The following is a 26,593-nucleotide window of genomic DNA, read 5'->3' as shown; positions in this document are numbered from 1 at the left end:
TGAGTCAGTGAAGTTCTGTATTTAGAATTTAAAAAGGAAGAAGAGGCGAAAACCCACAGGAGGTAGGAATGAAAATCGCCAGAACCGAAGCAGGGCACAGACTCCTCGTCTGAGTCGTCTCTTCCATGCTGAGCTTTGCTGGTGGAAAGGGAAAAAACTTTTGCCTGGTGGGTGTTCGTGTCCAGCGATCGTTTAAATCTGTTGATTCTGCTTGTTTTTAGTGTTTGTGATCGGTGGCACAGTCGTCATTTTCTGAGCCAGTAGCTTTGCCAGAGACAGCCTGCAGTGTGTGCTGCTGATTTCTCTGTTGCATTTCTGATTTTCGCACTGTAGATTAATTTGTTTTGGATTTTTTAATCGCTGAGCTACCTGTTAGCCTTTAGTCCACAGAAGTTTAGTGGAACCGTGAGAAACTGCATGTGATTAAGGACTTCGTGTCCACCGAGACTGTCCTCTACCATTCAAATTCTTGTGTTTTCTGCCTGCTTGATTTAATCAGAAACCTGAAGGAGGCTTTTGGTGTTATTAATCATGCTGTTCCTGACTAGGGTGCTAAAAATAATGAAAACCTCTCGCTGCAAATCTGCAATAATTATGACTAAGATAACACGTATGTTCAGAAAACTGACTGTATGCATGTCAGCTGCTAATGTTTTCTCTTCCCCTGTCGCTTTATATACTACAGCCAGTGCCAGTAGTCTGCCCGTGTTCCCTAGGGGACACGTGGAGGTGGAAGCCCTGTTGGCTCACCTCCTACTCTGGGCTGACCTGGGATTGGTCAAAGGACAGCAGCAGCAGCTTATCGGGAAGCTGCCCCGTCTGGCTGCAGTGTTCAGTTTGACCTGTAGTACAAAAGTGCAACGCCAGTTACGCCACTTGGCTCATCAGCCGGGGCAGCACAGGAAGGTCTTATGTCCACATTTCGTTCTTTTAACATAGCCCAGATGTTCAGTTGGGTTGTAAATGGCAACGGGGGGGGGGGGGGGGGGGGGGGTGGATACATACGATGTGATTGGCGTGCGAGTGAGAAACATGTCTGGTTTGCCTTGCTCTCTTCCTTGTGCTCCCAATTCCTTACGTGCCTTCCATCCCTGTACCCTACCTCGCTGCTGTCTATTCTCCATCTCCCTTTTCTGAAGTGTCCCTTTTGCGTTTGCCTCACCTCCTCTTCCCAGCACTGATCATTAAAATTCTGTCGGGTTAGCAGCCTTTGCAAGCGGAAGCCACACACTGTTCAGAATTCAAGGCTGGGATTTATTCCAAAATGCATTTCATCGGAAAAACAGTGTCCTGGTTTAAACTTTCAGGATCTAACGGACAACATAGACTCTCTTTCTTGAGAAACAGGGGATCTTTAGTTCAAACGATGTAAACAGGTTTCGTTATGCAACACTCAAGGTCCTATCCAGGTTTGCCTGTTGCAGATGCAGGATATTACTGTCATCTGATATGGCGGGGGCATCAAAACTGAAATGGAGAGAAAAACTGCAGTCAGAGATATCAGACTCTGCATGTTGTGCAACACCACAGAAATAGAAAGAAATGGGCCTCTTCCTAGACAAGGCAAAATAAAGCCAACAGATGTAAATTCTCAACACTGACATAATTAAATCACTAAATTGAAAATCATTTTTCCTACCTTCATTGTCTGGTGATTTTATTTTTCTAATCATCTTGTTCTCAGTCTCTGGTTCTGCTTCTCTCTTAACTCTGTTTACAGAGCCATCTGTCTATTTGCTATTGCTGTTCTTATCGCCTTTCTTCATTTCCTGCCTAATATCTGTTTGACACTGATCTGTCAGGTTTGGCTTTCTTCTGTTTTTCTGCCGCCTCCTCATATCTATCTAGTATTCTCTCTTCCAATCCCTTCTCTTCATGTGCAGCATTTCACCCTTTCTTCTCTTTCCTTCCCTTCATTTGCAGTGTCTCTCCCTCTCTCTTTCCCTCTCCAGGTACTGTTCTCCTCCTTCCTGACCCAACCCCCATTCCTTCCCATAGTGGCTCTAATCCCTTTTCCTACCTTCCTACTCCTCCACCCCTTGAGAGATACTGGCAATGAACTGGGGAAATAGAGCTGGAGTGAGGGGTGGGTGACAGAAAAGGAGCCGAGTTTGGTGAAGGGATGAGGGTAGCAGAGGTGGTGAGTACAGAAGGTGGAAATGGAGCGTGTAGGGAGTGAATTAAAAGCAAGAGGAAAATAAGCTAAGAAAGGAATGACAGGTGGAAGGCCAGGGAGAAGATGGGAGGAATGGAGGGGGTGAAAGACTGGGAGATGGAAAAGCTGTTAAGTACATAAGTAATGCCACACTGGGAAAAGACCAAGGGTCCATCGAGCCCAGCATCCTGTCCATGACAGCAGCCAATCCAGGTCAAGGGCACCTGGCAAGCTTCCCAAACATTCTATACATGTTATTCCTGGAATTGTGGATTTTTCCCAAGGCGGTTTATGGACTTGTCCTTTAGGAAACCGTCTAACCCCTTTTTAAACTCTGCCAAGCTAACCACCTTCACCACGTTCTCCGGCAACGAATTCCAGAGTTTAATTATGCGTTGGGTGAAGAAACATTTTCTCCAATTTGTTTTAAATTTACTACTCTGTAGTTTCATCGCATGCCCCCTCGTCCTAGTATTTTTGGAAAGCGTGAACAGACGCTTCACATCCACCTGTTCCACTCCACTCATTTTATATACCTCTATCATGTCTCCCCTCAGCCGTCTCTTCTCCAAGCTGAAAAGCCCTAGCCTCCTTAGTCTTTCTTCATAGGGAAGTCGTCCCATCCCCGCTATCATTTTAGTCGCCCTTCGCTGCACCTTTTCCAATTCCACTATATCTTTTTTGAGATGTGGCGACCAGAATTGAACACAATACTCAAGGTGCGGTCGCACCATGGAGCAATATAACGGCATTATAGCATCCTCACACCTGTTTTTCATACCTTTCCTAATAATACCCAACATTCTATTCGCTTTCCGAGCCGCAGCAGCACACTGAGCAGAAGGTTTCAGTGTATTATTGAAGACGACACCCAGATCCCTTTCTTGGTCCTTAGCTCCTTATGTGGAACCTTGCATGACGTAGCTATAATTTGGGTTCTTTTTTCCCACATGCATCACCTTGCACTTGCTCACATTAAACGTCATCTGCCATTTAGCCGCCCAGTCTCGTAAGGCCCTTCTGTAATTTTTCACAATCCTGTCGCGTGTTAACGACTTTGAATAACTTTGTGTCATCAGCAAATTTAATTACCTCGCTATTTACTCCCATCTCTAAATCATTTATAAATATATTAAAAAGCAGATGTCCTGTTAGGCAGGCAAGAGGTGAAAAAAGATCAAGACTCGAGGAGGACAATGGCTGTAGGAAACAGTGAAATGGCAGCGATGGAGGAGTAAAACTGATGTAAAATTTCCACTTTGTCTATATAATTCTGCAATTTTGTAATGACTACTCTTGACCGCAGTTCTCTGGCCAACTGTTGCACCAGGTGATATGCGCTGTCTCCAATCCGGGCCCTCCCACATTGGAAACTCTAACTCAGCCATGCTTCCCAGACAGATGAACTGACTATCTGCATTCCCAGAAATCGCAGATCCTCCAGGTTTTCAGCATGATGCCGAAGCTGGACTTTCAGCGACTCCATGTTGCTGTCTCCACCAGGGACTGATCTTCCAAAGTTGAAACATGGTTCTGCAGCTCTGAGGTGCAAGTTTGAGTTTCAGATACTAAGCTCTCCAGGTGTGAAATTTGACTGGATAACGACTCCAGCCGGGGTCCCAGTGCTGGGGTCTCTGCCTTAGGTCTGCGAGTGCCGCCTCTGTAAATTGAGACACTGGCTAGGAACAGGTCTGCCATCTTCTGGGAGTTTCACCCGCTCATGTTCCTTCTTGCCTGCTTTGAAGGACATATCCCCTCCTGGGTGAGATACAAATTGGTCCATAAAATACTCCACACCAATGCTCACAGAAAAACACTTGCTGACCTGTTAACAAAATATAAAATAAAGCTGAAATGGAGGTTGGGGCCCTGGAGCTGATCTGACTACTGTCTGCCCACTCTCTCCACACCATGTAACCTCTTCCCTTCTTGTCTTTAACCCACCCACCCTTTGTCTTGTTCTTCTTATATAGATTGGATATTAGGTTACAAACCACAGTTCAAAAATATCTGTTGTCTAGTTTGCCAGTGAGGTCAAAGATCCCTGTCTTGAAGTGGGAGATGTGGTAGGATTTAGCCTCTTTTGGCAGTGGATCCTTAGTGATACTGCTTTCTGCAGAGTGTCTCTCTATTTCCTTAGAAGATTCACATCTGGAAGTAGAATGGCTCTGATGGTCCTCATCAGCTGGTGGATAACCTGAACCTACCTAGAGGCCTCATCTTGAGCTTCTCTGGATTTTGATGTCCTGGGTGCCCTAACAAGTGTTGCAGACTGGTCTCTCTAGGTTAGCTTTCTTGGGCAGGATCGCAGCACTATTTCCCCCTTCTTCCTTAGATGAGCAGGACTTTGTACCATGCTTTATGTGCAACTTTTAACCAGGTGCTTAACCATAGGTTTATGATCTACAACTTTCTACAGCTACCATGCAACCTCTTGCACAACTTAATCCAGAGTGTAGCTGTACTGCCCTTCCATGATGTAGACTACAGCCTATAGGTTTTAATGCTATTTAACCAACTTCCTCTATGAACTCCTTAACTGCAGCTCTTGGCTTGTCTTATCTTTGCAATCAAAGGCATTAAACTTGATGTTAATCTAATCAGGAGATTATTTTCCACTGGGCCTCTGGTCAGTAACAGCCTTCTGGCAAACCTTAAAACATGGTGTATTTTTTAAATATTTTTTTTCTGGTATAATACTTTTTATTACCTAATACAGCCAAGTAAGCACTCCAGCCCATCAATACGTGCTGCTCTATTATACCTCATATTATAGAACAATGATGTCCACAGTGCTCACTCAGATACCTTGACCAAACTCAATAATAAGAGTGGAGCTTATGTAGATAGAGCAGATGTCTGTGCAGATGGCAAAAGCATCTGGGTGCTCGAGGGGTATTGGAGGTATTAGGGGTTTCTTCTCAGATAGTCTGCTCACAGAGGCGTGTGAGCATTGAAGACTGCAGTATTTGAAACCAATGCAACAAGGAACAGGATGGGGGAGGGCAGGACAAGTATGAGTGTGGAGGAGATGAGACTGGAAGGAAGAGGTCTTAGGGGGTTGGTTGGTGAGGGGTGGTCTTAAAAGGGGAAAAATACTGGTTCAGTGAAGGAATATTGACACACAGTTTTGCTGTTTAAAATGATCGGGCTTGGCTTATTTGGCAGACTTGCTGTATGCTGGCTATAAGGCACAGGCTAATCCTGATCAATACCCCGAGAGTTCTGGGGCAGCATTCTTCCAGAAGTTGCTTCTTGGCCTCTGGAGAGAATTCAAGTTAAACAAGCACAGCAAGCCCTTCATCTAGTTTTCCAATTGATCAGATTCATCTGATGTTCTCTGATAAAGAATGCTGCTTTAAGATTCCTAAACTTGCTGGAACCCGCTGAGGTAATTTACTGCTAACGCTCACCATAGTAATTGCACTGTGCCTGTGTGTATCCTCCCATGTTCTGACTGGGCCATTTCTTCCTTGTATCTAGCTCTCCTCCCTTCTGGTTCAGTTTTTTGGACGGTCTTTTCTGCAAACCCACCAGAACCACTCTGAGCTCTTTTAATATCCCAGTTTCATGACTTCCACGAGAACTCACTCCTGTAAACAGAATGCTGACTAGAGTAGTGACCAATCGACAGGTCGTTTTAAAACCTACCACTCTATTGCTTTGTAGGGTGGTGTATTGATACAAACTAAGAGGGTAATATTCCGTCTGCAGCTTGTAAGCCACTCCTAGCCGCAGGCCGAACTAACCCCGGCCCAGCACTGGGGCACTTGTGGCTCCTGGCATTGAATATCCAGGTATGTGCACTGACCTGGACGTTAACCGGGCATGGGCTGATATATTCAGACCGGTGTCCAGTTAACTTGGAAAAGTTAGGACAGCCTTTTTCTGACCTATCTTAATGCACTTACTTAGCCAGTTAGGGCTAGATTCTATATATCACGCCTAAAAAAAAAATTGGTGCCGAAAAAAAAAACCTCACTTAAGTATATTCTATAAGCCTCACCTAACTTTAGGTGCAGTTCATAGACTACGCCTAGATGTATTTTTTTTCAGCGCGGTTTACAGAATAAGCTTAGTGGTGACTAAATATAGGTGTGGCCATTTATGCCAAGTAAAACTTGGTGTAAGTTCTCATGCCTAAGTTAGGCATAGAGTGTGCATATTCTATAAAACTGTGCATAAATGTTAGGAATGCCCATGACCCGCCCCTGCCCCTCCCATTACCTCACTCACTTTTGAGCAGTGGTGTAGCTATGGGGGGGCCACAGGGGCCTAGGCCCCAAAAATTGGCTCTGGGGCCCCTGGTTTGGCTGATGGGGGTCCCCAACCCCCACCAGCTAAAGCATTCGTCCCGTGCTGGTCTCACCACATTGCCTACCCTGCTCTTCTCAGTTGCACTGTGCATACACAACACGAATGAGCAGGGCAGGCAGTGCAAGACCAGTGCGGGACAAACTGTTCAGTTGGCAGAGGTTGGGGACCCCCGCCAGTCAAAGTACCATCATGTGGCGGCGGGGAGGCAGGCCAAAATGTGCCTTCCCCTCCACTTTGAGCTCTGGCCCCCGTCCCCGTGAGGTCTGGCTACACCCCTGCTTTTGAGATCCGCATGGTAGAATTTACGCGCACCACTTTATAGAATATGCTTAGTGAGCTGTGCATGTAAATTCTAATTAAAGCCAATTAGTGTCAATTGCATGTTAAGCGATGATTGGCTTATTAAGCCAATTAAGTTGTGTGTGCAAATCCAGAATACGACCAAATTTGTGTGCGCAATCTGAGTCTTCCATTCTGCTGTTGGCTCTGCTGGTTCCCTGCTCCCTCTGACATTACTTCCTGTTCCGGGGCAGGGAACCTGCGGAGCCGACAGCCGCGCGACCGCTCCCTGCACCCCCAGGAGGTAAGAGTGATGCACCTGGGGGGGTGGAGGTGATGTGCTGGGGGGGGGGGCAGCCGGTGGCAACCCACCTAGGAACACCAGTGGCACTAATAATTGTTTTTTTAACAAGCAGTTATTGGCACTAATTAGAGTTCATTGGCATTTACGCATGATCTGAAAAAGGGGGTGCAGAAATGGGAAGGTCAAGGGCATAATTTTGGGCATTCCTAATAATGCACGTTGTTATAGAACAGGGATACATGCCTAATGTAGGTGCAAATGGCCGCTCCTAAAGTTAGGTGCAATTCCCGGGTGTAAGCGCTATTCTATAAACTGCGTCTAACTTTAAGCGTGGCTTATAGAATAGTGCTTTTTTCAACACTGATTTTTTTTTTTTTTTGGCTTCAGATATAGAATCTAGCCCTAATCGTCTTCTTTACAGAACACTAACCCAAGTGTCAGAAAATACACCTATATATAAGGTGCAATCGCTTACACCAGTCCTATGGCTGCTATAAATGCTCACACCTAGGTGTTAGCCAGAACATGCATAAGTTATAGAACACTATCATTTATGTGCATATTTGCATGTTCCATCCATGCTCTACCCAGTTAAACCCTTCAGCCCCTAAGTGTTTAGCATTTTGGCTTTTCACTTGCTCCCTTTCACACATTCTGCTTGTATTCTTAATTTTAAGATCCCAATCCTGTTCTTCTTTTTAACACGGACGTGCCTGAAAAATGTTTTCAAGGAAAAAAAGAGAGCTCACTAAACATGAGCAGCAAAACAAAAAAGTGAGGTGGACTCAAGGAGGATATAAAAATATAAAAGTCTTTAATTCTAAAAGGCATAAAGCTGACCCAACACGGCCGTGTTTCGGCACAAAGGCCTGCCTCTGGGGTCAAGTGGATCTCTTGTGTTGTGACAACAAAACTTAACTTAAAAAAAGATGTCAAGATCATCTGATAATTGTGTGCTGATAGGAAAGAGTGCTGTAGGTAAGACTGAGAGAGAGAGAGGGGATATAACTTTTTGCAAATTGAAATCATGCCTTTGTGCCAAAACATGGCCATGTCGTTTGAGCTTTATACCTTTTAGAATTAAAGACTTTTATATTTTTACTAGTAAAAAAGGCCCGTTTCAGTCAGAAATGAAACGGGCGCTAGCAAGGTTTTCCTCGGAGTGTATGTTTGAGAGAGAGAGAGAGAGAGAGAGTGTGTGTGTGTGAGAGATGGAGTGTGTGTCAGAGAGAGAGAGACAGAGTGTGTATATGTTTGTGTCAGAGAGAGAGAGAGTGTGTGTGTGACAGAGAGATAGTGTGATAGACAGAGAGTGTGTCAGAGAGAGTGTATATGAGAGACAGAGAGTGAGTGAGTGTTTGCCACCGCCCCCCATCTCTCTCAGGGCCCTCCTCCTCCCCCTTTATGGTCTGAGGACCCCCTTCCACCCCCACCTCTCTGGTCTCAGGACCCCCCTCCCCTACCCCCCCTGCAGCCATCCATGCCCAGTGACCCTCCTCTCCCCCTGCCCCCCCTGCAGCCACCCATGTCCAGCGACCCTCCTCTCCCCCTGCCCCTACTCCAGCCACCCATGTCCAACGACCCTGCTCTCTCACCTGCCCCCCTCCAGCCACCCGGGTTGTCGCACCCACAAACTGGAGCGCCGGCCATCTTGGCAGAGCCGGCGCTCCAAAAGCCGAGCCGATCCTCTGTGCCCCGTGCAGTGGAGCGCTGGCCATCTTGGCAGAGGCGGCGCTCCGGAAGTCGCCCCAATCCTCTCTTTCTGGCCGCAGGATTCCTCGTGGCCGGGCTCCTCCTCCTCAGACAGGCCAGCCAACTGGAGGCTTCCCTTGCCAGCTGGCTGCTGGAGCTCTCGCTCCACCTCCTTCTCTGCATAATGGCAACGGTGACATCAGCCTGACTTTGGAGCCTAGTTCAGCAACTCCGAAGGAGGCACGGACACAGGCAGCTACTTTAGAACGTTGGAGGTGAGAATTATTATATAGGAAGGATATCCTCCTTGAGTTCAGCTCACTTTTTTTTCACCTTGCTTTACCTATTTAGCTCTCTTTTCTTAAACTTGTGTCTGTGCCTTTGTGACTACTTCCTTCACCTCACAGTGGAAGAGTGGCTAGATACAGGGCTGAGAACCAGGGAAGTGAGGCTTCACATCCCATTGCTCCTTGTGACCTTAGGCAAGTCACTCAACTCTACATTGCTTCATGGGACATGGAAATAACCTAGTGCCCTGTCTGGGGACAGGGAAATAACCTAGTGCCATGAATATAGTGTAAACAGAGGGAAAAAGTCAAATTGCTCACCCAGTCTTATAGTGGAGCTGGCTGGATACACTCCTGGTGGCACTAGGGCTGGGACTGTGCTGCTGGTGAGGGGGTGGACTGCAAAATTCAGGACCCTGACTTTGTGCAGGTGGTGAACCTGAAATACAGAGCTGCAGAGGGACGTCCTTGAAAGGCTGATGAGGAGTTTAAAAAGCTGCATGGGGGAGCAGGGGCGTAGCCACGGGTGGGCCTGGGTGGGTCCAGGCCCACCCATTTTCCCTCCAGGCCCGCCCATCCGCATTGCTGTCTCCCTTTTGTCCCAGGGAGGCAGCGCTTCCTTCCTGCCCTGTCTTCTCCCGAAGCTCGGCTGCATCGGTCCTTCCCTGCAAGTAGAATCCTCCTTCGCCGGTCGCGCAGCTACGCTCCTCCCCCTGCCGCGTCTATCTGGCCCTCTGTGATGCACTTCCTGTTTAGGGCCGGATGAACGCGGCAGGGGGAGGAGCGAAGCTCCATGTGCATGGCAGCGCAGCGCAACCGGCGAAGGAGGATTCTACTTGCAGGGAGGGACCGATGCAGCGGAGCTTCGGGAGAAGACAGGGCAGGAAGGAAGCACTGCCTCCGTGGGACAAAAGGGATAGAGACAGCGCGAAGGATGCGGATGGGCGGACCTGGAGGAAAAATGGCTGAGCTGCTGGGACATGGGAGGGAGAGGAGGAAGGGGCTGGAGGGAAGGGAGAGAGTTGCTGGGACATGGGAGGGAGAGGAAGAAGGGACAGGAGGGAAGGGAGAGAGCCGCTGGACATGGGAGGATAGGGAGAGAAAGAGGGGAGATGGATGGAAGGATGTGGAGAGAGAGAGAGAGAGAGAGGGGAGACTGAACAGAAAAGGGTAGAGAGATAGAGACACTAGATGGAAGGATCAGGAGAGAGGGTAGATGGGTGGAAGGATGAGGAGAGAAAGAGGGAAGACACTGGATGGAAGGGTAGGGAGAAAAAGGAGACGCTGGATGCAAAAGAAAGAGGGGAGCTGCTGGATGGAAAGAGGGAGAGGACAGAGTAGGGAAAGACTGGAGAATAAGAGGAAGGGGCATGTGGAGAACAATGGTGAGGAAAAGATGAAAAGCCATAGGTTGGGAATGGACAGAAAACCCTGGCAAGAGAAAGACGAAGGAAAGCAGAATCTAGAGACTGGGAGCAACACAATGAGAAAAAGTAAATGGCCATACAACAAAGGTAAAGAAAATAATTTATTTTAATTTAGGATAAAGTAATATGGTACCTGTGTTAATAAAGTTTCAGAGACCAATACTTCCTTCCTTAGGTCAGGAGAGGATACCATAACAGCGTTATGCTGACCTGAGGCAGGAGGTTTTGGCCTCTGAAAGCTCATTGAAAATGGTGTTAGGCTTTTAAATAAATTTTCTGAAACCTGATGCACTGAAAAGCAGCACTTTACCCCTATGTGACAAATGCATCTGATTAGTGTGACTAAATTTTGCTGGGGAAGGGGGAATAGAGAGAAAATTTTGTGCCCACCCACTTTAGGTTCAGGCCCATCCAAAATTGGCAGTCTGGCTACGCCACTGATGGGGAGTAGAGTCGCATGTTTGGGTCAGCCAGCATCTGGCTTCTGCTTCTCTCATGAACCCAGAATTAAGGGTGTGCCCATCCAATTCCCCTCCAAAACTGACAGGGCAAGCAGAACCATGCAGTAAAGTGTGCTGGGACTCTGGCAAGGTACTGCATGAGTTTGGGAGCATTGCAAAAGCTTAGGTTTAAGGCAGCCAGCCAGCTCAGTAATTTTAGAGGCTGGGGAAAAATTCTGCAGGAGGCCCTGGCAAGGTAATATTGGGATGACAGCAGAGGGAGAATAAGAGTGTGGGTTAAGCTCAGCGCAGAGGCTTGTGGTGGCACAAATTGCCTCATATCTGCTGCAAGGCAGAATGGGGAGAGTTTAAAAGACTGTTCGGAAAAGGCAGTTGGGGAAGAAAGCTAAGGAGGAAGGATGTGTGAATTATTCAGTATAGTTTGTGAGGAAAGTTGATCAAAATATATACTGAGTTGTGATATAAGTGTGTGAGACTGAAGTGAAGTTTGAGAATACGTTTACTGGAAAATATTGACATGTTCAATATTGAAGAAGGGAACTGAGAGTGAAAAAGTGGCTTGGCTAATTCCAAGTATAATAGAAAAATTGTCTAGACCTCTCACTACAGACCAAGAGTGCTGGTAAGAGATTGAATGTGAGAAAAGCTGTGAACAGAGCTGATGCAGGAACTTTAAAATTCTGGGCCAGTAGTGCGGTTGAATGACCTTCTGTAAAGTAATTCATTTTAATCTGAAAAAACAATTTAAAAAAATCTTAAACTTGTCATTGACGGAATCCAGCTTTTAAAAAATTTTTTGGCAAAAGGTGGTGAAAATTATTAAAACTGCTGTTGACTTCCAGCATGAAATCATGTGTATGAGAGAACTGAAGTCTGTAAAGCAAGGGGATTGGCCTTTAAAAGCAAAGTTGGTAGTTCAGATAGAAATTTTATTCTGAAGAATAAAAGGGCACGTGAGACTGAGAAAGGGTGGCAAAAGAGTGGCAAGCCATGTTTTTGGGGGGTGGCACTTGCCAGCCCATAGCGACACCTATGTTGGGGTTGGGGGAAAATTTGAACACTGTATGATCCCCTTATAGATAAGAACCCCTGATAGACCAGAGGTTGTGTCCTACTAGCAAATGGAAGTAGAGATACTTAACCAGTGACATCACTGGAATAAGAGCTGGTGCAACCTAGAACTTTTCAGTATTTCTCTACCTCCCTCAGATGGTGCAGGTTTGATTGGGGCAGCAGGTTTCCCTTGGGTAAGCCTGACTCCCTGGGGCTCAGTCCACAACCTGCGTCTCTAGCAATTGAATCCTTGGGCTAGAGTAGATCCTGGTGTTCAGGCCACGGTCCTTACTCCAGTTGAGCCCAGAAGGGTCTGACCCTCTGCAGCCCCAAGCCTTAGCCCACAGGCTCTCGCTTGGCAAGGCTTGCTAGCAGAGGTCCCCGCAGGGTCTCTGCCAATGAAGTGTGAAGCTCCATCCCTCCCACTCCAACCCCAATGTGCCCCTGCAAAGGCACAATTAAAAAAAATAAAAATACTTGCATAGGCTTTATTTTCTTGGGTGCTGGCAAGGGGAATAAAGTTAATTGGGAGAAAAAAAGAGCAAAGAGCAGCTGGTTGCCTGCAGTACATAAGTACATAAGTACATAAGTAGTGCCATACTGGGAAAGACCAAAGGTCCATCTAGCCCAGCATCCTGTCACCGACAGTGGCCAATCCAGGTCAAGGGCACCTGGCACGCTCCCCAAACGTAAAAACATTCCAGACAAGTTATACCTAAAAATGCGGAATTTTTCCAAGTCCATTTAATAGCGGTCTATGGACTTGTCCTTTAGGAATCTATCTAACCCCTTTTTAAACTCCGTCAAGCTAACCGCCCGTACCACGTTCTCCGGCAACGAATTCCAGAGTCTAATTACACGTTGGGTGAAGAAAAATTTTCTCCGATTCGTTTTAAATTTACCACACTGTAGCTTCAACTCATGCCCTCTAGTCCTAGTATTTTTGGATAGCGTGAACAGTCGCTTCACATCCACCCGATCCATTCCACTCATTATTTTATACACTTCTATCATATCTCCCCTCAGCCGTCTCTTCTCCAAGCTGAAAAGCCCTAGCCTTCTCAGCCTCTCTTCATAGGAAAGTCGTCCCATCCCCACTATCATTTTCGTCGCCCTTCGCTGTACCTTTTCCAATTCTACTATATCTTTTTTGAGATACGGAGACCAGTACTGAACACAATACTCCAGGTGCGGTCGCACCATGGAGCGATACAACGGCATTATAACATCCGCACACCTGGACTCCATACCCTTCCTAATAACACCCAACATTCTATTCGCTTTCCTAGCCGCAGCAGCACACTGAGCAGAAGGTTTCAGCGTATCATCGACGACGACACCCAGATCCCTTTCTTGATCCGTAACTCCTAACGTGGAACCTTGCAAGACGTAGCTATAATTCGGGTTCCTCTTACCCACATGCATCACTTTGCACTTGTCAACATTGAACTTCATCTGCCACTTGCACGCCCATTCTCCCAGTCTCGCAAGGTCCTCCTGTAATCGTTCACATTCCTCCTGCGACTTGACGACCCTGAATAATTTTGTGTCATCGGCGAATTTAATTACCTCACTAGTTATTCCCATCTCTAGGTCATTTATAAATACATTAAAAAGCAACGGACCCAGCACAGACCCCTGCGGGACCCCACTAACTACCCTCCTCCACTGAGAATACTGGCCACGCAATCCTACTCTCTGCTTCCTATCTTTCAACCAGTTCTTAATCCATAATAATACCCTACCTCCGATTCCATGACTCTGCAATTTCTTCAGGAGTCTTTCGTGCGGCACTTTGTCAAACGCCTTCTGAAAATCCAGATATACAATATCAACCGGCTCCCCATTGTCCACATGTTTGCTTACCCCCTCAAAAAAATGCATTAGATTGGTGAGGCAAGACTTCCCTTCACTAAATCCGTGCTGACTTTGTCTCATCAGTCCATGTTTTTGTATATGCTCTGCAATTTTATTCTTAATAATAGCCTCCAACATCTTGCCCGGCACCGACGTCAGACTCACCGGTCTATAATTTCCCGGATCTCCTCTGGAACCCTTCTTAAAAATCGGAGTAACATTGGCTACCCTCCAGTCTTCCGGTACTACACTCGATTTTAGGGACAGATTGCATATTTCTAACAGTAGCTCCGCAAGTTCATTTTTTAGTTCTATTAATACTCTGGGATGAATACCATCAGGTCCCGGTGATTTACTACTCTTCAGCTTGCTGAACTGACCCATTACATCCTCCAAGGTTACAGAGAATTTGTTTAGTTTCTCCGACTCCCCCGCTTCAAATATTCTTTCCGGCACCGGTGTCCCCCCCAAATCCTCCTCGGTGATTTGTGTAGGCACTGGCAGGTTTGAAGCAGCAGACCTGAGTCCTTCCCTGGTGGAAGGTCCAGGAATAGTGGGAGGATGGTACAGTCTCATCCTGCGTCGGCCTTTGGATATGCCGAATGGCAGGAGATGCAGGACTTGTTCTCAATCTGTCCTCTTTTTACTGGAGCCATATGGTAACCCTATGCAGCTTGTAGACGCCAGTGGCTCAGTGTTGCTGGCACCTACTGCCCCATTTGTGACGAGGCACCAGAGTTTTCATCACCAAGTGAGCCTGGGGAACTCCTGGAGGAAGATCGCGGCAGTGCTGCAATGTCACCCAGCCCGAATGTACAAGTGTGGATCTCCTGATTTTGACAGGAACAAGGCCTGGCCTGCCAAATTGTGGTGCTGGTTGAGGACTATGCAGTCCATGAGACGGAGGTAGAAATGGGGGCACTCCATTCCCACCTGAATAAGGGCGCAACATTGGGGGGGGGGGGGGGGGATCTGAGGATCCTGGGGCTATAGTTCATCCAGGCTGTTTCGGACTATGTTTGCCAGATCTTGGCAGGAGGTTCATTTCTCTGGTAAGGGATAGACCACCCAGCTGCTGAGGGACCCTGTGATCTGGGGCCCTGACGCATAGTTCTAAGTGACACCTGTGGCAGAGTGTGGATTCAGATGTGGAGTGGCTCTCCTCCCACCTGCATCACCTCATGAGGAGGTGAAGCTGGATCAGGAAGAGCTTGAAGGCTAGTTAGGGGGGCGGCCTTCCCAGGTATCCCACCAGAGGAGGATGAAGACTCCATAGTTGTCTGCTTACTTAGGAAGGAAGAGCTTAGACACCTGATTGATTTGGTGCCCTCTGCCTTGCACATTTTGGCATCAGCTGATGGGGATCCCATCCTAGAAGGCCTTAAAGTGGGCCCAGCAGTTGCTGAAGTCTTCAGAGGTGGTGCACTTAGGGACCAGCCTTTTTGGTGAGTGTGCTATATGATCTTATCTGCATTTGTTCATGCTGGGTGGCTTTGGCGGTGGTGGTGGTGCCTATGGCTGCAGCATGGAGCTACTGCTGTGGCCAAGATATGCCTAAGTAAGCTGCTGTTTAAGGGTTAACTACACTTTTTGGCGAGGAGATGGAAGGACCTGGGGGGAGTTTAGGACACAACTTCAGAGGTGTTTGTTTAATTCATCTGTACTGTATACTCTACTTTTTTATGTTTAAACGGTTTTAATTTCAACATGTTACACCATATCAGTAGTGTCACTTAAGCAAATCATACTGTATACATCCAACTCCAAACGAGACAACTTTCTTAACATTTTCTCCCCTATCCCTTAACCTCCCTCCTATCCCTTTTTCCCCTTTAATCCCCCCCCCCCCTATTACATATCACATTTATTGATGTCCGTACAGGGCCTACTTTTTTGCAAATAATGCAGCTATACAAACTTTCACTTTCAAACCCTTACTTCACAGAACCTTTTACTCTACTTTTTTAATAGTGTTGTTCTTTTACATTGAAAATGTATTTCAGAATAAAAAAAAAAAGAAAGTGTCTTGGTCGTGGAAGTCTTCACCCCCTTGAATCAAATCTTAGCCGAAGGCCCTTTGTAGCACTAACAGCCATGAGTTTGCTATGAGTGGCTAACAATTTGCACAGCAGGATGGTACAGTTTTTGCCCAATTTGTTTGGCAGAAAAGCATTTTCAGGTTGGCTGGGGGATTGTCCGTCTATGGACTGCAGTCGATTGTCTACACATTATCTCTTGGATTCAGGTCTGTGTTTTCGTTGGGCCATTTGAGGATATTCTTGCTGAGCCACTCCACTCCACTGTTGCTTTTGCTTTTGCTTTGTGTTTGGGTTCGTATTGTATTTTTAAACTGTATACTATTCAGTTGTAAACTGCTTTAATACTAATTGTCAAAAGTGGTATATCAAATCTAAATTGTCCTTCTGAAAGGTGAATCTTCTTGGTCTCGGGTCAGTTGCAGACTGCAGTAGGTTTTCATTTGGGCTCTGCCTGTACAGTGTACCATCCATCTTCTCCTTGTCCGCACTGCAGCAAAACATTCTCACAACATAATGCTGCTTCCATTATTTTCTTCTGTAGAGATGGTGCTAGCAGAGCGATGGGCTGTGATTTTGTTTTTTTATGCCACATATATCACTTGATATTAAGACCAAAAAGTTCCACTCTTGTCGTCAGACCGTATACCTTCTCTCATATGTGTGCAGTCCCCCATAAGTGTTTATTTGCAAGTGCCATGCAGCATAGGAGCCAACTTTTCGAAATGATTGGTGGTGCAAAACGCAATAGAATTGAATGCTCGCTGGTTACATGAAAAGAGCTTTCTTGATATTGGGGGTTCTGGCACCTAGGCCATGTAACACATCATATGGCTTTCTTCAGCGGTGGCTTCTGTATAAGCCAAATTTGTGGAGTAATCTTGAAATGGTTAAAACAGTCCATATTTTCCCCAGTCTGTGCCAAAGGTGGAGGTTTTTTCAATTCTGGAAGAACTGGGGGTTCGGCAAATATTGCAGTCTTGTCCCATTGTGGCTCCAGTACAGTGTGTGTGTGTGTGGGGGGGGGGGTGAGTTGGAGGCAGATAGATAGAGTAGCAAGACTGTTCTTTCCCCGCTCTGTCCTCATGGGAAGCACCTGTACATTTTCACTTGAAATGGGGAAATGGGACAGAAGGAGCTGGGTTTCCTCTGGCAACTGATGAAGGGGGGGGGGGTGGTCAGTGTAAAGACTTTAGATCATTAACTCAGGAATTTGACTGATTTATAGTCAGAAGGACTTTATATCGGATCCAAGGCATGCTGAGACTCACCCCTTTTGAACTTTTTTCTTTGTGCCCCTAGCCTCAATTGCAAATGGATATTACACCTTTATTACATGTTGTTACATGCTATTGCATCATCTGAACTTCAGCGGATTATGAGACAATGAATACAAACCTGCATGAAATGTTATCATCTGTATTAGGAACTTACTATATCATTTTTGCAAACTCACAGGTCAGAGTGGTTTACAGACTAAACAATGTAAAATTGAATGAAACTCCCATCATCAAAATAGGAAACAGCAGCACTCGTTCTTGATATAAAGAGAGTAATGAGACACAAAGTAATAAGATTTACATATTGTTGTGGCAGTGCAAACGTTCAAGATCGCTGAACCAGTTCCCTAATTACTTATATTATGCCTGCTGGAACAGCCATAACTTCTGATTTAAAATGTGGCAGTGATAGTTCACTATGAATTGCAATTGGTAAGGAGTTCCAGAGTGTTGATGCTGTAAAATAGATATTTCCAATTTGGAGGTCATGTGGCCTGTGGCCTATTTGATCTCCTTGTGCCTGCCATAGGATAGAACTTGAGTTATGAGGGTAATACCAGTAATCACCACTAGGGCGGTGGAGGTAGGACAAAGATTATTGTAAATAATAGCTTTAGCACTCTCGAAATAAGCTGGTCACATAAAAGCTGACTAGAGTTCAGAATCCCTCCTACTATTGACTGATAAGCTACCAAGACTTCCTTTACATTTGTCTGGCACTGATCTTTCTTTCGTTTTCTTTTCACTTTTCTCTTCTGTGTTTATCTGCCCATTTGATTTTACTCTCCATTCTCCCTGTCTCTCACCCTCTTCTTAGTCTCCTTTTTTTTTTCATTTTTCATCTACCTATTGAGTTTTCCCATCTCCCTTTCCAGTTCTCCCATTGCCCTCTCTCTCTCCTTCCCCAGTCTCCTATTTCTTCTCCCACAAGACGGTTAGGAATGCAGAGGGAATGATAGTAAAATTGACCCTCACATACCCTCCACTGCTTTATCCTCTCACCAGCCCCACCCAGCTCCATCCCTGACCCTCCTTCCTTCCCTTGCCTCCAGGACATTATTCTATCTATTACCTGTTACCCCATCTCCTATTGCCTCTCCTGCACCATCTTTTTAATCCCATTTCCACCCTCACTCAATCCCTTCAGAGACTCATTTCTCTCTCATACCCCTCTCCTAAGTACCCTCATCCCTTTTCAATGCCTCATTCTCTCTCCAGTCTTCCAGGTCATTCACATTATGTTTCAGCTTTTACCCACACTTCATCCCCTTTCTCTTACTCCCCCCCCCCCTTTACACCTTCACTCACACCCTCACTCGTTCTTCTAACACAGTGTACCCCCACTCCTACCTACCAATTACCAGGTCCTCACTATCCCCCTCAAAATTCCCTCTCCATCTCTCCCATCCATAATTCCATGCTCTGCTCCCCAACATTCCCCCACTCGGTCGCAGTCATTTCCTAGCCCACTTGAAATTTCTTCTCTCTCCGTGTCCGACAGTCATTTTATGTGTTTTTATTTCTATGATTGGGACATTGTGTTGTATCCTACTGAAGTAAATTGTTACTCGGCAACACTTCTTGTTTTCCTGTGTATTACATTGGACACACAACTTATCCTACTGTACACCATATTTCCAGACTCCTGAGGCAGGTGCTTTTGCGCCGAAACACGACTGCTGTGTCGACTCTTTGGTGTAGTTCCAGCGAACTTTTATAAGAACTATTGCGTCATCAGAAGAGCCTATCTACCCTACTCTTTGGTTTGTGTGTTCTACGGTCATAGCGATAGTGTGTTGCTCCAGGTTTAGTGGCTGATATCCACTATTATTCCCTCTGCATCCCTATCTGCCCTGCCTTGTATTCCTGTCTCTATCCCTCTCCCTATGTCCAGAACCTGCCCTCTGTATTCCTATCCCTTCTTGTGTCCAGCATCTCTCCCTCTTTTCTCTTCCCTTTCTCCTGCACACCCCACCCCACCCCAGGGCCAATATCTCTCCCTCTTTCTCCCCTGCTCCCCTTCCCGCAGTCCAGCAGCGCTCTGTCATTCTCTCCATCTCTGGGACCAGATCTCTTCCCATTCGTCCCTCCTCTGTCTAATCTCTTTTTTTTTCTTTCTGCTCACACCCCTACCCCTGTCCTATCATCTTTCTTTCTCTCTTCCCTCCCTCCATAAGTGGCTCGAGCATCTCTTCACCCTCCCCCATTCAGCATTTCTCTCCCTCCCTGCCAACCTTTTGGCCAGCTGCAGAAGGCTTGTCTCTCCCACATCCCACCTACATGGAAACAGGAAGTTGTATCAGCATATGGGGGTGTGGGGGGGGGGGGAAGATGCCTGGAAAAACTAGGGTGGCAAGCCATTTTTTTGAGGTGGCATTTACCACCCTGTCGCAATGCCTATGGGCTTACCAAATCCACCAACCTCCTTCATTTGAGGTTAATTGTTCCCATCTCAGTGTGCTACTGACTCTCACCTACTAGGAGCAACTAAAACCTTTTATTTTATGGGCGTGGACTTGATGAACTCCTGGTTTTCCCCTAGAAGTATCTTTCCAAAGGGCAGAAATGACTTTACCAGTGAGATGTGAAAATAAAGAATTAATTACATTTATTTCAGCACTGTTTATGAAGGGGGGGGGGGGGAGGTGAACAATCTTTCTGGGTTTCCTTCCTTTCCCACTGTGAGTGCTCTGATGTTCTGTCAGTCCTCTCACCTGTTTCATCTCAGGACGTTTTCCATTCCGTTGTTCTGAGCCTTCTGGCTGAGTGTAAGTGTTAATTTTCTTCGGGGCTTTCTCCATTGTTTAAAAGAATCATTGGGAAACACTTGAGAACAAGTTTGGACAATTAAAGGGCTTATTTCCAAAACCCGTTAAGTCCGTATTAGTTGCATTGGAACTAGAGAGTTTTATGTTTAAATCTGTTTATTGACATAACATACAGAATAGAATGCTTTCATCATCTTTCAGTCAATAACAGCACATCAATAACGGAACTAATACAACAGACAACTGTCGGTGTTTCTTCCGACGTCGAATAGTTTTCGGTTTTCTCCCTAGACAACCCCCCCCCCCTTCCCTCCCCACCCCCGCAAGAAACATTTATCCATACTATTACAACATGGGACATAGACACTGTTAAACTTACATATGATTAATTTACCCTACAAGCCCCTATGCCTTGTCTTCCCACCCTTCCCTCCCTCCCCCTCCCCCCAAGCCACCAATGATAAATAAGACAAAAAAAAAAAAAAAAACCTTCAAAGGCGATTCAAAATGAAACTGCGAGCCTTGGCTGACAGAGTTTGAATATACTGCTCCCAAATCTTCAGAAACGCTTTCCGTCTTCTAGGAGAGCATCCCACCAACCTACGTTCCTGCATCATCAGCTCATGTATGCGGTTCCTCCAGTGCCAATAGTCCGGCGGTTCCTCCTGCATCCACGCCTCCATAATAAGCTTTTTCCCTATAATTCCCGCCTTTCGAATGAACTGCCGAGCCCCCCCTTTATGCTGCCCAAAGACTTCATGTCTATCAAGCATAAATCCCTCTGGGGTAGAGAGAACACCTCCCTGTAACACTGACTCCAAATATTTGATTATATCCCCCCAATAACATCTTATTTTTGGGCACTCCCAGAGCGAGTGAAACCATGTGCTCTCTCCCAGTCCACATTTCGCACAAGTCGGATCTTGGACACCCCCAAATCGGAACACCTGACATTTGGTCATGTATGCTCTATATGTGATTCTGAATTGACATTCCCGCAATGTCGCATTACCTGACAGCGTGGGAATTCGTGCAATTAATTTCTGAAAATCAAGGCTCAAATTAGGTCGTTGCAAATCTTGGGCCCAACGTTTCAGTATGTTCCCTGTGTCCCTCCCCCCACTTTGTTCCCCCAATGCTCTCTGGAGGCCTGAAACTGAGAGGTGCTCCCCAGGTACTGATCGAAAAAAGGCTCTGAGGCGCCGTCCATGTCCACCCCCCAACTTCCCAGGCTCCAGTGATCTAACATAATGTGCAAGTTGGCAATGCGCAAACATGGAACTATTCTCTATTCCTACCCCCAAGGCCCCCAACTCCAGCATCTGGCCTCTAGATCCCAAAACATGTTCTAGTCTTGTGATTCCCATTGCAGCCCACCTACGGAACACTATATTTTCCATCCCTGGTTTGAAACTCTGATTGCCCTGAATGGGTAACAGGTCAGAAATATCCGCTGCCAGACCCCAACTTTGAACTAAGTCCCGCCACGCCTCTCTCAATGGACTCAACAGTACACTGCTCCCCATCAGACTCGGTAACACTTTCTTTGGACACTGTAACAGGTAGTATAAATGGTATGGTTTAAAATACTCCTGTTCTAACCTTCGGTGCATGAAGTCTTGCCTGTCCATGAACCAGTCCCCTAAGTGCCTTAGTAAGCAGGCTTGGTTATAGCGACGTATATCTGGAAGTCCCATCCCCCCCTCTCTCCAGGGCCCCATCAGCAACTTTAACGGCAGTTTAGGCTTTGAAGCACTCCATATGAATTTCCTTATCCCCCTATTTATCAGATTTAAATCTTTGCCCCTCAACCGCAGTGGGAGGGTCTGCAGCAGGTACAGCCACCGCGGGAATTCCACCATCTTATATAGATGTACCCTCCCATGCAAGCTAAGTGGCAAGACCTTCCATGTTTTTAATTGCTCTTTCTGTGCCTCTAATCTTCTACTGATATTTAACTGATAAACTGCTGTGGTACGCATGGGGATCTGCACCCCCAAATATTTAAGAGATTCTGAGGCCCACTTCAGAGGGAACGCCTGCCCCCACAAGCCCCTCACCCGTGGACTTCCCGTTAAAGCCTGGGATTTAGAGTAATTGATTTTTAGACCTGCAAAGTCTCTGTATTCCTGAAACAGCTCTAGCAGCGCATCCAAAGATTGTTTAGGTTGAGTAATATGCACTAAGATGTCATCCGCAAAAGCGGAGACTCTGAATGAGAAAGACCCCCAGGTTATGCCCCCAATTTCTGGATGCATCTCAATTTCCCTAATCAGTGGGTCTAAAGCCAGTACAAACAGCAGGGGAGACAGAGGGCACCCCTGCCGCGTGCCACGGCGTATGGGAAACAAGCCCGACTGTTCCCCATTTATCCACATAAAGGCCTGTGGGTTCCTGTATAACGCCCCCACCGCTCTCCTAAAGAAACCCTCTATCCCCATCTGCTTCATCACGGCAAACATAAAACTCCAGACTACTCTATCAAATGCCTTCTCGGCATCAAAGCTGACTAGCAGTGAAGGCTCTGCTCTCCTCTCTACAGTCTCTAATGATGCTAGGAGTGCTCTAATGTTTTTTGTTACTGACCTTCCTTTCACAAATCCCACCTGCGGGGTTGCTATCAATGTGGGGAGCACCCTTGCTAATCGATTTGCCAGGATCTTCGCATATAACTTTATGTCACAATTAAGTAGTGAAATCGGCCTCTAAGACTCCACACTTAACTCCTCTTTCCCAGGTTTTAATAGCACTATCACCTTCGCCAAATTCAACGCATCTGGCATTTCTCCTGTGGTAGCCATATTATTATATAGCCTCAGCAGTGGAGGTATAACTTGCTCCTGTAACAATTTATAAAACGCCATACTGAACCCATCTGGCCCTGGAGCTTTATGTAATTGACTCTGCTGCATTGCCACCAGTAATTCCCCCTCCTCTATTTGGTTATTAAGTGCTTCCCTCTGCGCCTCCGTTACCCTTGGCAGAACCTGATTCCTCAGATAGACCTCACTATCCTCCATAACCTCCACCGGATCCTTATACAGGTCTTCAAAATAGTCCTGAAAGCGCTCCAATATATGTGATGTTTCCCGGAGGAGCCTGCCCCCTCGATCCCTAATTTGTAAGATCTTCACCGAGCTTCTAGTTCCCTGAATTAACCTCCCCATCAAGGCTCCCGCTTTATTCCCATACATAAAGAGTTGGTGTTTATAAAACATGTGTGATTTCTGTGCCCTCTGATGAAGAAGCTCATTTAATTGTCTCTGGGTTGTTAACAATTCCTTTTTGTTTTCTGCCGAAATTACCTTCCCAAAACGCTTCCTCTGTTTACAGACTTCTTTCTCAAGGCGAAGAATTTCCTTATCCCTAACCTTGCGTGCTCGAGCTCTATATGCAATGACCTCCCCCCTCATTACTGCTTTTGCTGTTTCCCAGTATAGACTTGCTTGTTCTACATGAGCACTATTGTTAGTTGCAAAGTCCAGCCATTTTTCACCCATGTGTGCCTTAAAGTTCGGATCATGATAAAGATCCACCGGGAATCTCCAGCCGCCCCCCCTTCTCCCCTCTCCCTGCAGTTGGATCTGCACCCAAATTATGGAGTGGTCTGAGATTTCGCACACATCTATCTCCGCCGCGGGAACCTTGGGAAACAGTTCTTGTGATATTAGAAAATAATCTATGCGCGACTGCGAGAGATGTGCCCTTGATACATGCGTATAATCCCTTTGTGTTGGGTGAAGCACCCTCCACACATCAATCAGATTTAAAGTATCACTAAGGAAGGCCAGCCCCCCCCCCGGGATTGACCCCCGCTCTGTCCTGAGGGGCTGCTCTTGTCCACACTGGGATCATATACCATATTGAAATCCCCTCCTAGTATGATGTTACCCCCTTGGTAGGGGCTCAGCAGTTCAATCAGCGAGGCTATGAATTTGGGGTCATATACATTAGGCGCATAGATGTTGCAGAAAATATAAGTATTTCTACCCCTCTCCACCTCCACCAACACAATCCTACCCTCTATACTTCTTTTAACTGTCTTTATGCCAACCTGTAGGCCCTTGCGGAACAGCATTAATACCCCCCCTTTTTTCCCCACCGCCGGTGACCCCTCTGCTATTTCTACCCAGCCTTTCTTAAATTTATTATGTTCCACCGTCGTTAAATGTGTTTCCTGCAGGAATGCCACATCCACCTGATGCCTCCGCAGGGCCTGTAATACTTTAGTGCGCTTTATAGGCGAGGAGATACCCCCCACATTCCAAGAGATTAACTTGAGAGCACCTTACTCTTCATTTTTGCAGTAATACTCCCCGATAAATGTGTTCCTAAATGTGGGATCCACTCCCCAGCCCCTGAATGGACCCCCTCTTTTCCAATGCTCAACCAGGCAACAACAAAAAGAAAGAATAGAGAAAACAATAATAATAAAAACACAAACCCCCAAGAATCTAAACCCACAAGAACGCCCCCCCATCTCCCTCCCTCCCTCCCCCAACCCCCCCCCCCCATTACCCTACAAATCGTTCTCACCAGAGAACCAGTCACGCCTCCGCTCCGCCCCTACCTAAACAGCGCCCACTTATGTCTTATACTTAGCAAACCCACACCCCAATGATTATAACTTCACTTAACATTAACAACAGTGATCTAGCTCTACAAGCTAACATTTTACTCCTTTTTTGAACAAACCCCCCACCTCTGATCACCCCTCTCAGACCTATATCCCACCCTGTGGTGAAGCTGAATACCTCTCCTTAGTGGACTTTAATTTAGTCTTTTATGTCCTTGTCCACTTCTGCATCTGAAAATTCAGGCATATGATGGTAATCAAATGATATCATATGCTAGCTCAATAAGGCTGATGCCCTTTCTGGTCTCCGTCTGTATTTCTCCTGCCGCTGTCCTTCTCAGGTTTGCTGCGGACTGCCTGCCCTTGCTCCCGTCTGTCCCGCCTCTGCGCTCCTGCCCATGCGGTTAACAAATTGTTGGGCTTCCTCACGCGATGTGAAGTAATGCTGTCTGCCTTCATGCATGATTCTTAATTTAGCAGGGAACATCAGGGCGAAGCGCACTTTCCTGTCGTACAACAGCTTGCAGATCTCCGTAAACTGCCTGCGCTGGGCTGCTACTGCGGCCGAGAAGTCTTGAAGGCATAAAATCGTGCGTGACTCATACTGCACCTTGCCCTTCAAGCGCCATTCTCGTACGATTTCCTGCTTATGCTTGTAATTCAATATTTTGCATATTACCACTCTTGGATTTTCAGTCTCCTGCCTTGTTCGCCCCAGTCTGTGGGCCCTCTCAATTTGTAGGCCATTTTCCAGCCGTTTAAGGTTTAAAACTTTAGGGATCCATGACTCTAAAAAGTCCCTCAGGTCCACCTCACGAACCGCTTCTGGGAGACCAACCAGACGGAGGTTGTTTCTTCGCGACCTGTTCTCTAGGTCTTCAACTTTTGCACTCAGCTCATCCAATTTTTCCTGCATGGCTTTTTGGCGGTTTTCATATTGCATGCATTGATCCTCCATATCCGATAGCCGCTGTTGAAATACTGCCAGATCTGCGTGCAGTCCTTCAAATTTGCCATCGAGCTGCTCTATTTGATCTGAAATTTTTTGTAATTTCTTGTCCACCGATGCTTCGAGGAGAGCAGAGACCTCCGCCGCTACTTCAGCAGCCCAAGCCGAACTCACCGATTCTCCCGCGGGGCCGGCCTTCGCCATCTTGCTGTCGCCCACGCGGCTCCGCGCTCCCTCTTTGCGGCTTGATTTTGTGGTCATATCCTGATTTTTCCCCTGTTCCCGAGCCAACCACTCTCGCTGGCGATCTTCCGCTACCGATTTCGGCTTTTGTGGGCTATTTTCGCTAGCTGCTATCAGCGCTGCAGGCCAGATGTTAAAACGGGGCCTCGGAGCTCTCGGATGCGGCGTCCTTCCTTCAGCCAAGCATCACGTGACCTTGGAACTAGAGAGTTTTAGAAATAAGCCTTTGAAGTCAGAGTAATGGAAAGATTTGGTTTAGACTGTTCTGTATATTGCTTGTCATTGACCCTTTCTGTAACTCGGCCCACATCAGAAACTCTCATAGGCAGATGCTCAAAACTCTGGCACAGTTCTGAACAGCGCAGAACAATTCCCTAATGCTCAATGCTAATGAGATGCAAATAAAGGCACGCTCATAGCATCAGGGAGTTCGGCAGGAGGATTGTGCTTGGCACATGCGCAGAGGCATTCCGCGGTAAGCCCGGCACATGTGCCTGGCAAAACCAAACATAAAGCACACATTGGCATCTGTTTTCTGTGGCATAAATATAAGCATTTTAATTTTTTTTTGTTTTAGCGTGGACATTTCTATTTGAATACAGGAAAGAAACAGAAGCCAATGTATGCTTTCACTTTAATCAAAACTGGTAGATTGTGAGGAAAGAATCCTGAGAAATCTTCTCTTGTACCTGCGCTGACCTGGTGTTATTTTTTTTTTGCAGCGGTAAGGCAGCTTTGTTATGTGCGCTCTTTTCTGAGCATTGGGAAGGAATACAAAATTACCTGATTTATATGAGCTTGGCTACATTAGCGTGCTGTTCATCTGCTCATTCGTTTGTTCCCGCGCTCTGGGCTCTGAACATTCTGCACAGATAAATGCGAGCCCTAGTCCAGCGCTAATGGCCTCTA

General features: G+C 46.5%; 1 protein-coding gene across 5 annotated transcripts in view; it reads left to right on the top strand.

Annotated features, from left to right (window-relative positions):
* LOC115463446 (catechol O-methyltransferase A-like) overlaps positions 1–26,593 on the top strand; it is a 79,087-nt gene that overhangs the window by 525 nt on the left and 51,969 nt on the right. For 2 of the 5 annotated variants that reach the window (XM_030193946.1, XM_030193943.1), the window contains exon 1: positions 14–167. The exons of 2 other annotated variants lie outside the window; for them this stretch is intronic. The gene's annotated coding sequence lies outside the window, so the exon portion shown is untranslated. Of the gene's footprint in view, positions 1–13; positions 168–26,593 lie in introns of those variants that run through there. One more of the 5 variants, XM_030193945.1, reaches the window with a different exon arrangement.

This window comes from Microcaecilia unicolor, chromosome 2 (assembly GCF_901765095.1).
Source record: "Microcaecilia unicolor chromosome 2, aMicUni1.1, whole genome shotgun sequence".
In the NCBI taxonomy this organism is placed as follows: Eukaryota; Metazoa; Chordata; class Amphibia; order Gymnophiona; family Siphonopidae; genus Microcaecilia; species Microcaecilia unicolor.
The sequence above is the reverse complement of the archived record's forward strand: the minus strand, read 5'-3'. Positions and strand labels throughout refer to the sequence as shown.